Raw genomic sequence first — 19,794 nt, 5'->3', positions numbered from 1 at the left:
CGGTAAGACTTGAAATATAAGCCCTACACCAAAAATAATCCCTAGTTATACTATATTAAAGAAACACATTGCCTAGCAGGCGCTGTCCAAGTCCCCCCCCCCCCCCGCTGCTCTCTAGAGGTTTGGCGCAGTCCTCGCAATCCTCAACCGCTCATACAACATCACTTCCTGCTTACCGATTCATAAATCCCACCTCCAGGAAGAGATGGCTGTGATTGGCTGAGCAGCAGTGGAAGAACCAATCAATGCACCGCTGGATGAACCAATGCGATGGCTTTGATTAGCCGCGGCTCAGTCAATTAATGAATCCCTCCTCTACAACGCGATAGCTGATTGGTTCTTCCACAGCCAATCAATGCAGCGCTGGATAAACCAATCACAGCCATCGCATTTGTTAATCCAGTGCTGCATTAATTGGCTGAGCAGCGGTCGAAGAACCAATCACAGCCATCACTTACTAGAGGCGTGATTTATGAATCTCGTAACCAAGAAGTAATGTATGTGCGGCCGAAGACTGCGGGGAGCGCATGGGAGCTGTGGAGAGCAGTAGGAGGGACCCGGACCAAGCCTGCTAGGTCAGTATAATAAGACCCCCCCCCCTCCGAAAATAAGACCTAGTGCCTCTTTTGGGGCAAAAATTAAAATACGACAGGCTTATTTTTGGGAAAACACGGTAGGAGAGTGTTGTACACAGGCTATAGATAAGGTTATAGAGAGTACTCTATACACAGGTGGGTATACAGGAGGTTATAGTGGGTTCTATATGCATAGGAAAATATAGAGGAGGTTAAAGAGGGCACTGTACACACAGGACTGTATAGAGGCGGTAATAAAGGATACTGTATACACAGCACAATATTAAGGAGGTTATACACACTGGCCAGTGTACCTGGGGGGTAATAGATGGTACTGTATACACCTGCCAGCATAGAGGAGATTATAGAGGGAACTCTAAACACAGGGTATAGAGGAGGTTATAGAGAGTATTGTACACAGGCTATAAAGAAGGGTATAGAGGGTACTGTATACACAGGGCAATATAGAGAAGGTTATAGAGGGTACTATATACACAGGGAGGTATAGAGGAGGTTATTGAGCAGGGGTGTCTAACTCATTTTCACCGAGGGCCACATCAGCCTTATGGTTGCCTTCAATGGGCCGATTCTAATTGTATGACTGTATAGTAATAGTGAACCCCATAGTAGAAAAGTAGTAATAGGGTTACCCGTAGTGACCCCAGTTATAAATTAGCCCCATAGTTGTCCAGTAATAATAGTGTCCTCCATAATGGCCTCAGTCATAGTGCTCCTATAGTGGTCCCAATAGTAATAGTAACTCCCATGATTGCCCCATAAGTCATAGTTGTCCCATATTGGCCCCCAGTGGTAATAGAGTACTGGATAGTGGCTCCAATAGTAATAGGGTACCCCCATAGTGGCCCCAGTAGTAATAGTAACCCCCAATAGTGGCATCTTTAATGTGTCCCCTATATTGGTGGCCCGAGTAGGAATAGTGCCCCCCCCCCCATGGTGGGTCCAGTAGTAATTGTGTCCCCTATATTGGCCACGGTAGTAAAAAAGTGAACCCCATAGTAGTCCAAGCAAAACCAGTGACCCCCCCCCCCCTCCCTATTGGCCTCTGGCCAGCCAGCATCCCAACAGGCATTCCACTCACTCAGGCTGTAGCTCCATTCTGACGGTGGCAGTCACTTCTGAGCCACTGACCACTGACCTGTCACCTCAGCATCTGTGCTGCGTACCGGACGGCACGCAAACACCATTCAGCGGTCACAGACTCTGCACTTCCGCTGCTGCAGGCTGGATGAGTGGTGTGCCCATTAGGTTGCTGCACAGCGGGCGGGCCACATAACATGAGATGGCGAGCCGGATTCAGCCAGCGGGCCTTGTGTTTGACATGTATGTTATAGAGGGTACTATACACAGGGTATAGAGGAGATTATATAGGGTGCTGTATACACAGGACAATATTGAGGAGGTTATAGAGGGTGCTGTACATATAGGAGGGTTTAGAGGTGGTTATGTACACTGGAGGGGATAGAGGTCTGAACACGGCCTAAGGAGCTCGTGAGATCTGGACGCAGGCGGGAAATACACCTGCATGTTCATCACTGGTCATGTCCTATCCATCTTCTATACCGTTCACTACTACGTCTGAAGATGATGATGACCTGATTCTACAGATTATGGATACTGGAAATACAGCTAATGTTATTCTTGTGTTTGTGAGGAGGTTCATAGACTTCTTCAGTGCGTGATATAGAGAAGAACGGAGCACAATCCTGGGAGATATGATGATTGAAGAGTCAATATAAACCTGTAGATGAGAGTTGGCATGTATAGAGAATGCATACTACTTCTGGAGCTTCACTGGTCTCCGTCCAGAATGATGAGACAGGAAGTAGAGTATAGAACGATATGCCATGATCCAGAACTGTGGAGATATGTAAAGGACAGAACTGGGTACTGCTGATATAATGGCTTGACTTTAACCCTTTGCAATCCAATTTTGGATTCAGGGTTTCCTAGGGGGCTTTCTCTTTCTGTCGTTATACAATGGCGCCGTTTGCTGGCTAGAGCCAGTACTGCGGTATGGGAGATGCTGGAGAGGCCCCTGACATTAGAGCAGGACAGTAAGGATACCCTGCCGGACGTCTTCCAGCATCGGAGCTGTACAGCCTTCAATCAGAATGTCTTTACACGTCAGACAGTGGATTGGAAAGGGTTAAGGTATGAAATATTCGGCTAGTATCGTAGTATGTAAGGCTGAAAAAAGACATGTCCATCCAGTTCAGCCTATTGCTTCCCTATGTTGATCCAGAAAAAGGAGAAGAAGAAAAAATGAAGCAGGAGTGGGGTGGAAAGGAGCTCTAGATCTCGGTGGGAGGGTGGCTTTCAATCACAGTTGAAGAATGGATGGAGAGGAGCTCACGTTCACAGTGGGATATGTGACAAAAGGCCTCTTGGTCATGGCAGGAGAGGATAAAAACGGAGAGAGGCTCTCGATCATGATGGGATGGAGAGGGGATCTAGATCACAGTGTGAAATTGGACAGAGAAAGGCTTTAGATCGCTATGCGATAGAGAGGGCCTTTAGATTAGATAGGACATGCGATGGAGAGGGCCTCAAGATCGCGATGGGGTAGAAGGAACCTCTAGACCGCGATGGGATATTGGATGGAAAGGATCTGTATATAATGATGGAATATGGGATACAGAGGGGTAGTTCTAAAACCCCTGACAGAAATGATGGAATCGCCACACTTAATAATAATCTTTATATAGCGCCAACATCTTCCACATCACCTTAGAAATCGTCTTCATACAGGCCTGAAACAAATGGTAAATTATTTCATTAATGTCCTATATAGTTCTAGATCAAGTGCAGGTAAAAAAATTAGACAATCGCCTTTTAATTTGCTTTTCTAAAAGCAAACCAATGGCAGAAGTCTACGAGTCCAATCCAACATAACAGGAGCCGGGTGGCCAAAAACCATGCGGCCCTGCAAGTCTGCTCTGCTTTCCACACGGAGGGAGGATAAAGATAACATTAAAATACAGGGGTGGAGAGTGGTTCTAGATCCATGTGAAATAATTGATAGGGTGGCTCTAGGTCATTGGTATATTGGATGGAGAGGGTTCTAGATCACTGAGGGATAGTCCGTTGTCAGTGGCTTTAGAGCTCTGCTAGAGGATGAACCGTAGTTGTAGATGCCTGGTGTGCAGAATGACAAAGGTCCTCGGTCACGTACAGCATCCTGTATCCCAGCGATCGATGCATTCCAGATGCCATTGTCTTCATTTGGTCTAGCATACTAGATGATGATTGGCTCTGGATCACAGAAAGAGAGAGTCAATTAAAAATGCAGGATGAACAGAAGTTCTAGATCACTGGTATACAATAGAGCTAGGGGTTTTCAAACACAGGATATAGAATGACGTTGGTCCCTGGAACTGTTGATGGTTTCTCTAGATCAGTGTAAAATACAGACTAGAGTGGCAACACTTCGTTCTAGCATGGGAGAATAGAAAATGGCCTAAAATTATGTTGGTACTGTATATTGAATGAAGAGCGACTCTAGATCACTGCAGCTTTTGGCAAAGAGAGTAGCTCTAGATAGTAACATACTATGTAAAGCTGAATAAAGACAAATGTCCATCCAGTTCGCACCCTTGTTACAGTCCTGGGTATAACAGATGATCGGAGATCTCTGTATTGTCCCCTGATATATGTATACATAGTTATTAGAGCACCCCCCTTGTTAAAGTCCTGGGTATAATAGATGATGGGAGGGATCTCTGTACTGACCCCTGATATACCTATATATATAAAGGTGAAAGCCGTCACTGACTGACTAATTCTCTAACTTCCCGGTGTCATACAAACATGAAATTTGGTACAAGCATTCTTTAGGTCCTAAAAAAGAAAAGTAAAGGAGTCACAACTCCCGTAACTCAGCGCTCACCCACGCCAGCACCCGAATCTTTGCGGGCGAGCAGGCAGGTACTCAGTGAGGACGATACTTGCTCGAGTATCTGTCCTTACCTAGTACGCTCGCTCATCTCGAATGACCATTCTTTAGGTCCTAAATAGGAAAAGTAAAGGGGTCACAACTCGCTTATTCAATGCCAAGTGCAAATGTAAGTGCATTCCTATGTAATGTAACTTCCTGGTGTCGTAGAAGCATGAAATATGGTGGAAGCATTGTTTAGGTCCTAAATGATGAGAATGGGAGCTGTGGCACATTCTGCAGAGGGACATTAGTTCATGCAGCCTGAGTAGAATCTAACACTCCTCTGTGTATACATATTTTATTCCTTGGTTCCTCTAAACTAAGCTTGACTTCATAAAATTTTCTGTGTAAACAACCCATAAACACCTGTTTCAAATTAACTCGGGCGAAGCCGGGTATATCAGCTAGTCTATACACAATTATTAGAGCGCCCCCTTGTTACAGTCCTGGGTATAAATAGATGATGGGAGAGATCTCTGTACTGACCCCTGATATATCTATACATAGTTATTAGAGCCCCCTTGTTACTTTCCTGGGTATAATAGATGATGAAGGGATCTTTTTATTGACCCCTGATATACTGGTATTTATACATAGTTATTAAGTCCCCCCTCAACTGTCTTTTCCCATGTCAGTGTTCCCCAGTGGTTTCCCATTTAGTGTGTAATGGTGACATATATTTCCTGCCGTGTGCAGAACCTTACATTTATCAGTGTTACCCCTCATCTGACACTTTTCTGCCCTCATCTTATCCAAATCCTTTTGCAACTGCCTTGCATTCTCTCTTGTGTTAATAGCTTTACATAGTTTTGTGTCCTCTACAAATATTGATATTTTCCTGCAAAATCCTTCCACCAGGTCATTAATAAATATATTAACAAAAATAGGACCCCAAACCGACCCCTGTGGTACCCCACTACATAGCAAAATGCGGTAGTATGTTAGCCTGAAAGAAGACAATGTCCATGTAGTTCAGCCTCTTTCCTCCCCCCCCCCCCTGTTGATCCAGAGGAAGGCAAAAAAAAACAATGAGACAGAATCTAATTTACCCCATATTTTGGGGGGGAAAAATTCCTCCTCAGCTCCATAATGGCAGTCAGAATACTCCCTGAACCAACCCTTGATAGAGTTCCTACCTGACTCCAAAACCTGGATCAACAACCCCGCTGGTCACCTAATATCTATATCCTGTAATATCATAGCGCTCTGGAAAGACATCTAGTCCCCTCTTAAACTCCTCTATAGATTTGTTCATCACCACGTCCTCAGGCACGAGAGTTCCACAGTCTCACTGCTCTTACAGTAAAGAACCCCCTTCTGTGTTGGTGATGAAACCTTCGTTCCTCTAGACGTAGCGGATGCCCTCTTGTTACCATCGCAGTCCTGGGTATAAACAGATTATGGAAGAGATCCTTGTATTGTCCCTTCGTATTTATACATAGTTATTTGATCGTCCCTTAACCGTCTTTTTTCCAGGGTAAATAATCCCAATTTTGATTAGCCTCTCTGGGTATTCCAGTCCTACCATTCCGTTTATTAATTTAGTTGCCCTTTTTTGGATTCCCCCCCCCCCCCCCCAAGCACTGCAACATCTTTCCGGAGCACGGGTGTCCACAACTGTACACAGTATTCCATGTCAGGCCTGACAAGTGCCTTATGTAGTGGAAGTATAATGTTCTCGCCCCTATGCCTCTTTTAATGCACCCCACTCTGGGGGTCCCTAGTTTTACTGAGGCCACTGTGGGGTCACTATTCCTACCAGGGCTACTGTTGGGGACATTGTTACTATTGGGTACACTGTTACTACTGAGGCTACTGTGGGGGTCACTGTTACTATTGAGGTCACTGTGGGGGTCACTGTTACTATTGAGGCCACTGTGAAGGGCACTGTTACTATTGAGGCCACTGTGAAGGTTACTATTACTGTTGGGGTCAATATTACTACTGAGGCCACTGTGGAGGTCACTGTTACTACTGAGATCACTGTGGGAGACACTATTAATGCTGAGGCCACTGTCGGGGTCACTATTAATACCGAGGCCACTGTCGGGGTCACTATTAATACCGAGGCCACTGTCGGGGTCACTGTTACTACTGAGGCCACTGTTGGGGTCACTGTTAATACTGAGGCCACTGTGGGGGTCACTGTTAATACTGAGGCCGCTGTAGGGGTCACTGTTACTACTGAGGCCGCTGTGGGGGTCACTGTTACTACTGAGGCCGCTGTGGGGGTCACTGTTACTACTGAGGCCGCTGTGAGGGTCACTGTTGCTACTGAGGCCGCTGTGAGGGTCACTGTTGCTACTGAGGCCACTGTGAGGGTCACTGTTGCTACTGAGGCCACTGTGAGGGTCACTGTTGCTACTGAGGCCACTGTGAGGGTCACTGTTGCTACTGAGGCCGCTGTGAGGGTCACTGTTACTACTGAGGCCGCTGTGAGGGTCACTGTTACTACTGAGGCCGCTGTGAGGGTCACTGTTACTACTGAGGCCGCTTTGAGGGTCACTGTTACTACTGAGGCCGCTTTGAGGGTCACTGTTACTACTGAGGCCGCTTTGAGGGTCACTGTTACTACTGAGGCCGCTTTGAGGGTCACTGTTACTACTGAGGCCGCTGTGGGGGTCACTGTTACTACTGAGGCCGCTTTGAGGGTCACTGTTACTACTGAGGCCGCTGTGGGGGTCACTGTTACTACTGAGGCCGCTGTGGGGGTCACTGTTACTACTGAGGCCGCTGTGGGGGTCACTGTTACTACTGAGGCCGCTGTGGGGGTCACTGTTACTACTGAGGCCGCTGTGGGGGTCACTGTTACTACTGAGGCCGCTGTGGGGGGTCACTGTTACTACTGAGGCCGCTGTGGGGGGTCACTGTTACTACTGAGGCCGCTGTGGGGGGTCACTGTTACTACTGAGGCCGCTGTGGGGGGTCACTGTTACTACTGAGGCCGCTGTGGGGGGTCACTGTTACTACTGAGGCCACTGTGGGGGGTCACTGTTAGGCTGGCTTCACACGAGCGTGACGGGCTCCGCTGCGGAATATTCCACAGTGAAGCCCGTCACGGCGCCCCCCAGAGACCCCATGCTTACCAGCGGAAGATAGCGTGAAGACGCTTCCCCACCGCCGCGCGTCATGTGACACGCCCACCGCGTCACATGACGCGGCCGGCCGTGTCACGTGACGCGCCGGCCGCGTTATATGACGCGGCGGCGGTAGGCGGGAAAGCGTTTTCACGCTATCTTCCGCTGTGTTACAGCGGGAGATAGCGTGAACGGACGGCTTCCATTGACTGCAATGGAAGCCGTCAGCGCGTACACCCGCGGCAAATAGAGCATGCTGCGGGTGAGGACGGGAGATTTCACGGTGCGAAATTCCGCGGTGGAATTCCGCATCGTGAGCATTGAGCTTTTAGGTTCAATAGAACCTAATAGCAGGGGGCAACGCAGCGGATTTTTGCCGCGAATTTACGCGGCGTAAATCCGTTCGTGGGAAGGAGGCCTTACTACTGAGGCCGCTGTGGGGGTCACTGTTACTACTGAGGCCGCTGTGGGGGTCACTGTTACTACTGAGGCCGCTGTGGGGGTCACTGTTACTACTGAGGCCGCTGTGGGGGTCACTGTTACTACTGAGGCCGCTGTGGGGGTCACTGTTACTACTGAGGCCGCTGTGGGGGTCACTGTTAGTACTGAGGCCGCTGTGGGGGTCACTGTTACTACCGAGGCCACTGTGGGGGTCACTGTTACTACTGAGGCCACTGTGGGGGACACTATTACTACTGGTGCCACTGTGGGGGTCACTGTTACTACTGGTGCCACTGTGGGGGTCTCTGTTACTACTGAGGCCGCTGTGGGGGTCTCTGTTACTACTGAGGCCGCTGTGGGGGTCACTGTTACTACTGAGGCCGCTGTGGGGGTCACTGTTACTACTGAGGCCGCTGTGGGGGTCACTGTTACTACTGAGGCCGCTGTGGGGGTCACTGTTACTACTGAGGCCGCTGTGGGGGTCACTGTTACTACTGAGGCCGCTGTGGGGGTCACTGTTACTACTGAGGCCGCTGTGGGGGTCACTGTTACTACCGAGGCCGCTGTGGGGGTCACTGTTACTACCGAGGCCGCTGTGGGGGTCAGCGTTACTACCGTGGCCGCTGTGGGGGTCACTGTTACTACCGAGGCCGCTGTGGGGGTCACTGTTACTACCGAGGCCGCTGTGGGGGTCACTGTTACTACCGAGGCCGCTGTGGGGGTCACTGTTACTACTGAGGCCGCTGTGGGGGTCACTGTTACTACTGAGGCCGCTGTGGGGGTCACTGTTACTACTGAGGCCGCTGTGGGGGTCACTGTTAGTACCGAGGCCGCTGTGGGGGTTACTGTTACTACTGAGGCCGCTGTGGGGGTCACTGTTACTACTGAGGCCGCTGTGGGGGTCAGCGTTACTACTGAGGCCGCTGTGGGGGTCAGCGTTACTACTGAGGCCGCTGTGGGGGTCACTGTTACTACTGAGGCCGCTGTGGGGGTCACTGTTACTACTGAGGCCGCTGTGGGGGTCACTGTTACTACTGAGGCCGCTGTGGGGGTCACTGTTACTACTGAGGCCGCTGTGGGGGTCACTGTTACTACTGAGGCCGCTGTGGGGGTCACTGTTACTACTGAGGCCGCTGTGGGGGTCACTGTTACTACTGAGGCCGCTGTGGGGGTCACTGTTACTACTGAGGCCGCTGTGGGGGTCACTGTTACTACTGAGGCCGCTGTGGGGGTCACTGTTAGTACCGAGGCCGCTGTGGGGGTCACTGTTAGTACCGAGGCCGCTGTGGGGGTCACTGTTAGTACCGAGGCCACTGTGGGGGTCACTGTTACTACTGAGGCCGCTGTGGGGGTCACTGTTAGTACCGAGGCCGCTGTGGGGGTCACTGTTAGTACCGAGGCCGCTGTGGGGGTCACTGTTAGTACCGAGGCCACTGTGGGGGTCACTGTTACTACTGAGGCCGCTGTGGGGGTCACTGTTAGTACCGAGGCCGCTGTGGGGGTCACTGTTAGTACCGAGGCCGCTGTGGGGGTCACTGTTAGTACCGAGGCCGCTGTGGGGGTCACTGTTAGTAACGAGGCCACTGTGGGGGTCACTGTTACTACCGAGGCCACTGTTGGGGTCACTATTACTACTGAGGCAACTGTTGGGGTCACTGTTACTACTGAGGCAACTGTTGGGGTCACTGTTACTACTGAGACCACTGTTGGAGGCATTGTTAGAACAATACAATTACAAAAAAAAGTCAAAATCTGCACTATTGCTATGGATTTTGACAAAAAATCAGTTGCATACCCACAGCTGATTCCATATTATGCGGTGCTCCCTCCTCACGTCCTCCGAGGGCTTCCCACTGTCAGTGCTCCCTGGCTTCTGGTTCCCAGCAGCTTGGTCAGGTGATGCTGGTCATGTGTCTATTTCACCTCTCTAGTCTCCTCACTATTGCACAACCCTAAACGGGTCTTTGATACTTTTCACTCCCTTCTCAGCCCTAAACTGCAGCCCCCGGTGACAGATCTCAGTGCTGAAGAGCTGGCTGCTTACTTCAAAAAGAAAATTGATGACATCCGTCAGAAAATAACTTCCCAATCCCAGACTAGCCCTGACCCTAGTCTTGTCAGCACTGCATCTAGCTCCTGCTCACTGTCTGTACTCAGACCAGCGACAGAGGAAGAAGTCTCGAAATTGCTTTTCTCTGCTCGCCCCACCACCTGCGCTAGCAACCCCTCTCCCCTCACACCTCCTCCGTTCCCTCTCCCCAGTGGTCATCTCCCATCTCACCACTATATTCAACCTCTCTCTGATCTCTGGCATCTTTCCCTCTTTTTTCAAACACGCCATCATATCCCCACTGCTAAAGAAGCCGACTCTTGACGCGACTGATGCTGCCAACTACCGCCCCATCTCTAATCTCCCCTTCATCTCCAAACTACTAGAACGCCTGGTTTACTCCCGCCTTGTAAGCTATCTATCAGAGCACTCTCTCCTCGACCCCCTACAGTCTGGCTTCCGACCTCAACACTCGACAGAAACTGCCCTTACAAGGGTATCCAGTGACTTACTGACAGCCAAATCGAGGGGCGATTACTCCCTACTGATCCTCCTCGACCTTTCCGCAGCATTTGACACTGTTGACCACAAACTCCTCCTCAGTATGCTACACTCCATTGGCCCAAAGGACACTGCTCTCTCCTGGTTCTCCTCTTACCTATCTGACCGCTCTTTCAGTGTCTCCTTTGCTGGCTCTACCTCCCCTCCTCTTCCCCTTGCTGTTGGGGTCCCCCAGGGCTCGGTCCTTGGCCCCCTTCTCTTCTCTATCTACACAGCCCCTATTGGACAAACCATCAGGAGATTTGGCCTCCAATGCCACCTCTATGCTGACGACACCCAGCTATACACCTCTGCCCGTGACATCTCTGCACCTTTACTCCAAAACATCACTGACTGTCTGTCTGCTGTCTCTAACACCATGTCTTCTCTCTACCTAAAACTAAGCCTCTCTAAAACTGACTTACTGGTATTTCCACCCTCCACTAACCGACCTCCTCCTGACATCTCCATCTCAGTGTGTGGTGCCCCAATAACTCCCAGACAGCATGCCCGCTGCCTTGGGGTCATATTCGATTCTGATCTATCATTTACCCCCTACATCCAATCTCTGGCCCGAACATGTCAGCTGCACCTCAAGAACATCGCAAGAATCCGCTCTTTTCTCACTGTGGACACGTTAAAAACGCTCACTGTTGCCCTCATCCACTCCCGGCTCGATTATTGCAACTCGTTGCTGATCGGCCTCCCCTGCACCAGACTCTACCCTCTCCAATCCATCCTGAATGCGGCAGCCAGGCTCATCTTCCTGTCCAGCCGCTACTCAGACGCCTCCGCCCTGTGCCAGTCACTATACTGGCTGCCCGTTAAATACAGAATTCAATTTAAACTCACTACCTTCATCCACAAAGCCCTCCACAGCGCAGCGCCCCCCTATATTGCCTCCCTCATCTCAATCCATCACCCAGCCCGGGCTCTCCGCTCTGCTAACGAAACCAGACTGAGAGCCCCTTTAATTTGAACTTCTCATTCCCGCCTCCAAGACTTCTCCAGAGCAGCACCGGTCCTCTGGAACGCACTACCAAAGGCTACCCGGGCAATCCAGGACTCGCAGAACTTCAGGCGTGCTCTAAAAACGCACCTCTTCAGGGAGGCATACCGCATTCCCTAAACAAACTCCTCTGTACTCCGCCTGATAACATGCTCCCTGACCTACTGACTGCAATCCCTGCTAGCCATCATAAACCGCTCCTGCAGTCATAACGATTCTGCCGTCACACGGCTAAATGTCTGACCACTGTCTATGTGTATAGCATCCCTCACTCTCCACCCCGCCATACCGTGCACATCTCCAGCCCCTTTACCTTCTTGAAACGGCCCTGTTGTTTTTATAATGACAGAGGTAAAAATCATACGTCGTGATAAGCCCCGCCCCCTGATATGTTGGCGCTTTGCTATAAGTAAGTGGGTTTTTGGGAGGCAGTTTGGGCACTCGGTCTCTAAAAGGTTCACCATCACTGGTATATTAGTTCATTGATAAATATATTGAACAGAATGGGGCCTAATACTGAACCCTGTGGCCCCCCACTAGCAATGGTGGCCCAATCGGAGTACGAACCATTTATTACCACCCTCTGCTTCCTATCTCTGAGCCAGTTCTTTACCCAGATGCACACGTTTTCGCCCAGACCAAGCTGTCTCATTTTTTATATCAGCCTATTATGCGGCACGGTGTCAAATGCTATCAAGAAATCCAGATGTACGAGATCAATAGACTCTCCCAGGTCCAGCCTAGAACTTCGTAATACATCAAATACTGACCCCTGTGTTACCCCACTAGTATCAGTGACCTCTCCAATACTGACCCCTGTGTTACCCCACTAGTATCAGTGACCTCTCCAATACTGACCCTGTGTTAACCCACTAGTATTAGTGTCCCCTCCAATACTGCTCTTCTGTGGTACCCCACTAGTATCCCTTGCAATACTGCCCCCTGTGGTACCCCACTAGTATTAGTGTCCCAATACTGCCCCCTGTGATACCCCACTAATAACGGTGAGCCCCTCCAATACTGCCCCTGTGGTACCCCGCTAGTAATGGTGACTCAGTCAGAATATATACCATTTATAACCATGCTCTGCTTTTTATCACTTACCCACTTACACATGTTCTCATTTTATATACCAACTTTTTATTACCACACAGTATCAAACACTTTGGAAAAGTCCAGATACACAAAATCCAGTGACTCCCTAGTCCAGACTTGAACTTACCTCCTTGTTGAAGCTGATTAGGTTGGTTTGACAGGAGCGATCTCTCATAAACCCATGCTAATACGGAGTTATACAGCCATTTTCCTTGAGGTACTCCAGGATAGCATCTCTTAGAAACCCTTAAAACATTTTACCCACAATAGAAGTAAGACTTATCGGCCTGTAGTTTATAGGTTTGCTTTTTGACCCCTTCTTGCATATTGGCACCACACTGGCTATTCGCTAATCCAGTGGAACAGACCCCAGCACTATAGAGTCCTTAGACAGACCTTGTTTCTTATATTTATCACATTACTTAATGTCCTTAGAACCCCAGGGTGTATTCCATCGGGACCCGGTGATTTGTCTATTTTAATCTTTTTCCTTCTTCCTGGGTTAGACTGGTGACACTTAATGGAGAGTTAACTTTATCACTCTGCATATCATCTGATATTTCATTTTCCTCTGAGAATACACTGGAGAAAAAAACTATTTAATAGATTTGCTTTCTCCTCTAGAATTTCTCTGACATTATTTATTAAAGGGCCAGCACTTTCAGTATTAATTTTTTTACTATTTATATAGTTGAAGAGCAGTTTAGGATTATTTTTACTCTCTTTTCCTTGGTTAATTTTAAGTCCACAATGGCCGTCCCTCCAGTCGGGACCTGTACAAGTTGGGTAAGATAATTATCTTTAGTAAATTGACAGGAATTTCTTACCTTTATGAGATCCGCAGGTATCGTCTTCCCAGTTTATATCCGGATAGTTAAAGTCCCCTGTAATAATTACCTCTTTGTGATTTTTCAGTGGCTTCCATTATATTTGGTGGCCTATAGAAAACCCCTATGAGTATTTTTTTTTGCCTCCATGAATTGCCACCCATAGAGACTCCAAATGTTGATCTCCCTCCCATATATCCTTCCTTAATGAGTGCTTTAAACCGGATTTAACATAAAGAGAAGTCCCTCCCCCTTTCTGTTGTGTTGTTTGTTTTTTTTTACGATCCCTTCTGAACAGACTGTAACCCTGTAAGTTCACCGCCCAGTCACAGCTTTCATCCAACCAGGTCTGTTATTCCTACTATGTGTTAGCTTTCCTCAGAAATTATTGCTTCCAGTTTCTCTACTTTATTGGTCAGACTTCTAGCGTTGGTCCCCTTATTGGTCAGACTTCTAGCGTTGGTCCCCTTATTGGTCAGACTTCTAGCGTTGGTCCCCTTATTGGTCAGACTTCTAGCGTTGGTCCCCTTATTGGTCAGACTTGTAGCGTTGGTCCCCTTATTCATCAGACTTGTAGCGTTGGTCCCCTTATTCATCAGACTTGTAGCGTTGGTCCCCTTATTCATCAGACTTCTAGCGTTGGTGCCCTTTTTGGTCAGACTTCTAGCGTTGGTGCCCTTTTTGGTCAGACTTCTAGCGTTGGTGCCCTTTTTGGTCAGACTTCTAGCGTTGGTGCCCTTCTTGGTCAAGACTTCTAGCGTTGGTGCCCTTCTTGGTCAAGACTTCTAGCGTTGGTGCCCTTCTTGGTCAAGACTTCTAGCGTTGGTGCCCTTCTTGGTCAAGACTTCTAGCGTTGGTGCCCTTCTTGGTCAAGACTTCTAGCGTTGGTGCCCTTCTTGGTCAAGACTTCTAGCGTTGGTGCCCTTCTTGGCCAAGACTTCTAGCGTTGGTGCCCTTCTTGGCCAAGACTTCTAGCGTTGGTGCCCTTCTTGGTCAAGACGTCTAGCGTTGGTGCCCTTCTTGGCCAAGACGTCTAGCGTTGGTGCCCTTCTTGGTCAAGACGTCTAGCGTTGGTGCCCTTCTTGGTCAAGACGTCTAGCGTTGGTGCCCTTCTTGGTCAAGACGTCTAGCGTTGGTGCCCTTCTTGGCCAAGACGTCTAGCGTTGGTGCCCTTCTTGGTCAAGACGTCTAGCGTTGGTGCCCTTCTTGGTCAAGACGTCTAGCGTTGGTGCCCTTCTTGGTCAAGACGTCTAGCGTTGGTGCCCTTCTTGGTCAAGACGTCTAGCGTTGGTGCCCTTCTTGGTCAAGACGTCTAGCGTTGGTGCCCTTCTTGGTCAAGACGTCTAGCGTTGGTGCCCTTCTTGGTCAAGACGTCTAGCGTTGGTGCCCTTCTTGGTCAAGACGTCTAGCGTTGGTGCCCTTCTTGGTCAAGACGTCTAGCGTTGGTGCCCTTCTTGGTCAAGACGTCTAGCGTTGGTGCCCTTCTTGGTCAAGACGTCTAGCGTTGGTGCCCTTCTTGGTCAAGACGTCTAGCGTTGGTGCCCTTCTTGGTCAAGACGTCTAGCGTTGGTGCCCTTCTTGGTCAAGACGTCTAGCGTTGGTGCCCTTCTTGGTCAAGACGTCTAGCGTTGGTGCCCTTCTTGGTCAAGACGTCTAGCGTTGGTGCCCTTCTTGGTCAAGACGTCTAGCGTTGGTGCCCTTATTGGCCAGACTTCTAGGAAGCATTAGTCGCTATATAGTTATGAAAGTCTTGGTTATTTTTTGATTATGTGCATGCCTATTAACTATTCTGCCAGTTCTAGATGTACTAATCCCTCGCACGCTCCGCCCCCATTCCCATTACTTAGTCCCAGGTCACTGTCCTCCCCTCTGGCTTTCTGGTTGCCTCGCCCCCGTCCCTACATTACTTAGTTGATGAGATGTTCTCTAGATTACAGAATAGAGAGCGGCACTAGATCAATGTGGTATTCAGGATGTATAATGTTTCTTGATTATCGTGGGATACAGACTAGAAAAGGGATCTAGTTTACTGGTAAATTGAGTGGAGAATGGCTTCAGATCTCTGTGGAATACAGTACAGAAACTGCAGAACAGCAATGGCTCTAGTTGGATACAGAATGAAGAATGGTGCTAGATCACTGCTGTACAGGATGTAGAATGGTTCTTGATTACCTTTCAGAATAGCTCTAGTTCACTGTTGGATATGTATTTAAGAATGACTCTGGATTACAGGTATTTTGGATGGTGAGTAGCTCAAGACCAAGGTGGTATGCAGATTGGTTCTTGATTACTAAGAGCTACAGAGTGGTTCTAGATCACTGGAATATTGGGTAGAGAATGAGTGGAACACAGAATAAGCAGTGGCTTTAAATCACTGGCAGCCTATCTCTAGATCACTGGTCTACTGAGTAGATTTAGACCCCTATGGGGTACAGAAGTAAGAATGGTTCTAGATCAGTCATTTAGAAGATTTTATTACTGTTGGATTCAGAATGGCTCCGTATTACAAGTGTGTTAAATAAAGAGCAGCTTAATGTCCCTGTTGTATTCGGAATAGAAGACGGCTGTAAATCACTGTGAAAGGCTAAGATAAAGATTGGCTCTAAAATAGTAGTATGTTGCATTTAGAGAGCTCTACGGCGGGCAGAATAAAGAGCGTCTCTAGAGCGCTACAGCACGCAGAATAAAGAGCGGCTTCGCAGCGCTACAGCACGCAGAATAAAGAGCGGGTCCACAGCGCTATGGCAGGCAGAATAAAGAGCGTCTCGAGAGCGCTACAGCACGCAGAATAAAGAGCGGGTCCGCAGCGCTATGGCAGGCAGAATAAAGAGCGTCTCGAGAGCGCTACAGCACGCAGAATAAAGAGCGGGTCCACAGCGCTATGGCAGGCAGAATAAAGAGCGTCTCGAGAGCGCTACAGCACACAGAATAAAGAGCGGGTCCGCAGCGCTATGGCTGGCAGAATAAAGAGCGTCTTGGCAGGGGTACGGCGGACAGAATAAAGAGTGTCTCGAGAGCGCTACACCGGGCAGAATAAAAAGCGGCTCCGCAGCGCGATAGCAGGCAGAATAAAGAGCGGCTCGAGAGCGCTACAGCACACAGAAAAAAGCTGCTCCGCAGCGCGACGGCAGGCAGAATGCAGAGCGGCTGCGCAGCGCGACGGCAGGCAGAATGCAGAGCGGCTGCGCAGCGCGACGGCAGGCAGAATGCAGAGCGGCTGCGCAGCGCGACAGCAGGCAGAATGCAGAGCGGCTGCGCAGCGCGACGGCAGGCAGAATGCAGAGCGGCTGCGCAGCGCGACGGCAGGCACAATGCAGAGCGGCTGCGCAGCGCGACGGCAGCCACAATGCAGAGCGGCTGCGCAGCGCGACGGCAGGCAGAATGCAGAGCGGCTGCGCAGCGCGACGGCAGGCAGAATGCAGAGCGGCTGCGCAGCGCGACGGCAGGCAGAATGCAGAGCGGCTGCGCAGCGCGACGGCAGGCACAATGCAGAGCGGCTGCGCAGCGCGACGGCAGCCACAATGCAGAGCGGCTGCGCAGCGCGACGGCAGGCAGAATGCAGAGCGGCTGCGCAGCGCGACGGCAGGCAGAATGCAGAGCGGCTGCGCAGCGCGACGGCAGGCAGAATGCAGAGCGGCTGCGCAGCGCGACGGCAGGCAGAATGCAGAGCGGCTGCGCAGCGCGACGGCAGGCAGAATGCAGAGCGGCTGCGCAGCGCGACGGCAGGCAGAATGCAGAGCGGCAGTGCGACGGCAGGCAGAATGCAGAGCGGCTGCGCAGCGGAGCGGCTCCGCAGCGCTACGGCGGGCGGAATGCGGAGCGGCTCCGCAGCGCTACGGCGGGCGGAATGCGGAGCGGCTCCGCAGCGCTACGGCGGGCGGAATGCGGAGCGGCTCCGCAGCGCTACGGCGGGCGGAATGCGGAGCGGCTCCGCAGCGCTACGGCGGGCGGAATGCGGAGCGGCTCGGCAGCGCTACGGCTGGCGGAGAGCGGCTCGGCAGCGCTACGGCTGGCGGAATGCGGCTCGGCAGCGCTACGGCTGGCGGAATGCGGAGCGGCTCGGCAGCGCTACGGCTGGCGGAATGCGGAGCGGCTCGGCAGCGCTACGGCTGGCGGAATGCGGAGCGGCTCGGCAGCGCTACGGCTGGCGGAATGCGGAGCGGCTCGGCAGCGCTACGGCTGGCGGAATGCGGAGCGGCTCGGCAGCGCTACGGCTGGCGGAATGCGGAGCGGCTGCGCAGCGCTAGGGCGGGCGGCATGCAGAGCGGCTGCGCAGCGCTAGGGCGGGCGGCATGCAGAGCGGCTGCGCAGCGCTAGGGCGGGCGGCATGCAGAGCGGCTCCGCAGCGCTAGGGCGGGCGGCATGCAGAGCGGCTCCGCAGCGCTAGGGCGGGCGGAATGCAGAGCGGCTCCGCAGCGCTGCGGAAGGCAGAATAACGAGCAGCCCGACAGCGCTGTGTATGCTGGATTACTGTGTAGTAGAGACTGGAGTGCAGGAGGCAGAAGGGTTCTAGATCCACACGTGTAGGATGGAGGCGGCGAGGCTCCGGAGAGAATCGGTGTTTAGTTGCTATTGGCTGTTTTAACGGTTTAATTTATCGAGAGACATGGATGATAATACAGCGGGGACGCCGCCTCGTACAGTGGAGCCCTCCGGTGGTGAGTCAGTCCAGTATAATCACCGGCTACAGTACTGCGTGTAACGCTCCACTAGGTGTGTGTTATACTGTGTGAACGTGCCGGGTGCCTCTGGTGACTGAGAACGCCCTGAGTATACGGCACCCCTGTCCTCCACCATTGGCTGCTGTCTGGTGGGTTTTGGGTTGGCGGAGATCTCTGTCCCCGTCTAGTTTACCGGTTTGAATGAAGAGACATCTTGGTGGTGGAGATGAAGGACGGCGCCCCCTCTCTGCTCTGGTCAGCATTGCGTATAGTATTGGGGGGCACCTCTCGGCTCTGTTGTGGGGGGGCACCTGTGGCATGTGCTGTGGATAGTATCAGTGGGCACCTGTGGCATGTTCTGTGGATAATATTGGGGGGCACCTGTGGCATGTGCTGTGGTTAGTATCGGTGGGCGCCTCTGTGCCGGTTGGTCTTGTGGGGCACCTGTGGCATGTGCTGTGGATAGTATCAGTGGGCACCTGTGGCATGTTCTGTGGATAATATTGGGGGGCACCTGTGGCATGTGCTGTGGATAGTATCGGGGGGCATCTCTGGCCTCTGTTGCGGGTGGTCTCGAGGGGGACCTATGGCATGTGCTGTGGATAGTATCGGGTGGCACCTGTGGCATGTGCTGTGGATGGTATCGTTTGGCACCTCAGGGGGCACCACTGACCCAGCCTTAGGTCACTGGTGGCAGCTGTTCTCCTTGTATTACTATTCGGGGCCTCTGCACTCTGTAGATAGGTGTTGGGGGTCCGCTCTGCCCCCATTACACAGACCCCTCCTCACACAGAGTGCACTTGCATGGAGAGAGGTGTAAGTTTGGCGTGAGGCCAGATCCTGCAGGGTGGGGGGGGGGACCCCAGGAGGTCTGGCGAGGGAGGGGGTCATCTTACGCTGCGGCCGCCAATGACTTGTATGAAAAATTAAGAGCTAATTCCGTGTCCAGAGGTTGTAAACCAGCTGCAACTGGATTTTAACCCCCCCCTGGCCACGTAGTGCATCCTGGGTAAAAGTATGCATCTTCCCCCGCGCCCCCCTTCTTCCCGTCTTATTTTTTCTCCTCTTTTGTTTAATCTGACTGTAAGGTTATGATTGGCTGAGTGGCAGATCAGTGCCCACACTCAGGGCAGGAATCCCGCAGGGCGCAGGAGAGGGGGGGGCGGATTGGTGTCACGCTGCTGCCGCCCACCTAACACAATCCTTACATCCCAGGAAAAAAACTCTCCCCTCTCCCTCCTGCGTCCCCCCTTCCTTCCCTCGTCTGCCTGTCTCTCCTCTACCTCCTTCCTATATACCATTTCCTGGTGCCCCCCCTCGTCCCCGTATCCCCCCCACCCAGTCGGCGGCTGGAGATCCGTAAGTATGCTCTGGAATGTGTGTCCTGGGGGGCCGGCGGGCGAGGAAACCATCACATTTAGGGGTCTGCTGCCTTTTGTACAGGGGGGGGCGTCGTTATGCTGGGGGGGCGCACGCCGCAGCACCGGCTCATTTAGGGGGCAAATCGATTCTTTTGTTGGTATGGCGTAGGGATGAGGGTTTTGAGGTAATTGCTCCCCCTTGT

General features: G+C 51.3%; 1 protein-coding gene across 3 annotated transcripts in view; it reads left to right on the top strand.

Moving 5' to 3' along the window:
• The window catches only part of GATAD2B (GATA zinc finger domain containing 2B), a 47,028-nt gene that overhangs the window by 15,252 nt on the left and 11,982 nt on the right, over nt 1-19,794 (top strand). The window contains exon 1 of one of the 3 annotated variants that reach the window (XM_066608848.1): nt 19,356-19,589. The exons of 1 other annotated variant lie outside the window; for it this stretch is intronic. The gene's annotated coding sequence lies outside the window, so the exon portion shown is untranslated. Of the gene's footprint in view, nt 1-19,355; nt 19,590-19,794 lie in introns of those variants that run through there. One more of the 3 variants, XM_066608851.1, reaches the window with a different exon arrangement.

Source organism: Eleutherodactylus coqui, chromosome 6, assembly GCF_035609145.1.
Source record: "Eleutherodactylus coqui strain aEleCoq1 chromosome 6, aEleCoq1.hap1, whole genome shotgun sequence".
NCBI lineage: Eukaryota > Metazoa > Chordata > Amphibia > Anura > Eleutherodactylidae > Eleutherodactylus > Eleutherodactylus coqui.
The sequence above is the reverse complement of the archived record's forward strand: the minus strand, read 5'-3'. Positions and strand labels throughout refer to the sequence as shown.